Raw genomic sequence first — 2,454 nt, forward strand, 5'->3', positions numbered from 1 at the left:
GGAGGAGGGGAGTCCCCAGGCATGTGAGGAGCACAGAGGAGCTGGCAGAGAGCAAAGTGTGAGAGATACTATGAGCCGAACATATGGACATGCAGCTGTTTCAGCAGGGGCAGATGGAGGCGCAGGGCAATGGGTGACACCTGGAAATTGGAGCTTAAAAAATACTGTGTGGAAGGGGAGGAGCAGGGATCAGGGACTGGAGTGAAAGCTGGCAAGTCAGAATTCAGAGGTTTGCGCTGGTGATATCTTAAACAGTTCGTGGGTGAAAAGTCACGTGTCTTTGACAAACAAGCAGAAACACAGATGCCTGCCTTTAAATGTCTAACTAGCTCTATTTTCCCTTCTTTCCACAGATACAATTAAATCTAGACATCAAGATCTAAATGTATCAGGGGGTACACCAAGGGACCCCAGGAGGGGAAAACGGGAGAAATATCAGAGGCTTATGCCTTCACACACCCCTTTCTCTGTCATTCTGTTCTGGTCTTCCATGCCCACGCCCTCGGACCTGATGGCACTGCTCACTTTTCAACAGGAAAATTGAGAGACCTTTGCAAACACTTGGTCCCATCCCTCTCAGCTTCCATTTCCTAACCCCCAAAGGTAAACGTCGACATAAAAAGATGTTTGCATGTGGAAGGCACCTGGGAATCAGGCTCTGCTTCTAGAACACTGGCGAGGTTGGCTTCCACCCTGAGAGAGGCACAACTTCTGTCACTTCACCCTGGAGGTCCTGCTTCCTGGCTGGGTCTTCGTGAGTAATTGAGTTGCTAGGCTGGGAAGACTTCTTTATTTTGTGTAGTCACTCAGGGCATTTCAAGAAGGAAAAAAAGTGTTGGGATGTTGAGGACAAAAAGTGGCAGCCAGGCACAAGAACGTAGTAGGGTAAACATTTTTGCCCTCCTAAGGAGCTCAGAGTAGGTGGTTTCTGGCTGTGCCTGTTCTCATATTATTGCTCCAGGTGGAGATGGTGGGAGGATTTCCCCTTCATTTATATTCAGAAGGTTTAATCTGTGTGCAAGGATAAGAATCTGTGGGCTGAGAAAGAAAGGAAGTCCTAAAAACCCAATCATTTTTAAATCATGGGTTATGACACATTAATGACTCCCGGGATGGGGAAAGTTTCCATTGGGACATGTGATTCAGCCTCATAAGAGAGCCCAAAGCCTCAATACACACCAATTTGGTTCCCAGCCCAATAGTCCTCTAGAGTCAAACTAATCCCTTCCAAGTGAGAGTCCTCCCAAGGGATGCAATGAGTCACCATGACGGCATTGATGGAGCGAAGGGAGCAAGTTTGCTGCATTACAAAACCGGTGTAAGAGTTTAAGATGGAAACCTGAATGGAATGAAGAGTAGACAAGCCCACCAAAGGCACTCCGGCCTAAATGTCTTCCACACGTGACTTCGTAACACTAGCATAGACTTTATATCTGCACGCTCACATTCTTGAAAAAAGGTTATCCCTAATCGTGTGGCCACTGTTTACTCATTCTCATTTCTGTTAAACTAAATGCAAAGTAGTTTAAATGTAGTGCCAAAGCAAGCAGGTGTATATAATGTGGGCAAGGAATCCTCACAGTGCAGTCTGGGAGAGCACGGTCAACTCTCTAGAGCCGACTGTAAAACTCAGCTGGTACCTTCTCGGCCTCTTTTGCCAGCTTTGCTCTCTGCGTGTTTCTCATTTATGTTGATGTTCTGCAGGTTTGTGACCTTCTTCTCTTCTCACTCCATCCACCCTCCATGCAGGAGTTTATTAACAGCTGTGGAGGGTTTCCGCTGCCATGCACACACTATGTGGATGAGTCAGGATTCTCTTGAGGGACAGAACTATAGGATATATATATATATAGAGAGAGAGGAGTTTATTAAGCAGTATTGACTCACATGATCACAAAGTGAAGTCCCACAATAGGCCCTCTGTGAGCTGAAGAGCAAGGAAGCCAGTCTCAGTCCTAAAACCTCAAAAGTAGGGAAGCTAACATTGAAGCCTTTAGCCTATGGCTGAAGGCCTGACAGTCCCTGGCCAACCACTGGTGTAAGTTCAAGAGTCCAGCAGCTGAAGAACTTGGAGTCTGATGTTCGAGGGCAGGAAGCATCCAGCAGAAAGAAAGATGAAGTCTGGGCCAAGGGTGGTGGCTCACACCTGTAATCCCAGCACTTTGGGAGGCCAAGGTGGGTGGATTGCCTAAGGTCAGGAGTTCAAGATCAGCATGGCCAATATATTGAAACCCTGTCTCTACTAAAACTACAAAAGAAAACCACAAAAAACAAAATTAGCCAGGCATGGTGGCACGTGCCTGTAATCCCAGCTACTCAGGAGGCTGAGGCAGGATAATCACTTAAACCCAGGAAGTGGAGGTTGCAGTGAGCCGAGATTGCGCCACTGCACTCCAGCCTGGGTGACAAGAGCAAAACTCTGTCTCCAAAAAAAAAAAAAAAAAAAAAAAAAAA

The sequence above is a fragment of the Sapajus apella genome, unplaced genomic scaffold, assembly GCF_009761245.1.
Source record: "Sapajus apella isolate SASKATOON/1434 unplaced genomic scaffold, GSC_monkey_1.0 scaffold32, whole genome shotgun sequence".
Lineage (NCBI taxonomy): Eukaryota > Metazoa > Chordata > Mammalia > Primates > Cebidae > Sapajus > Sapajus apella.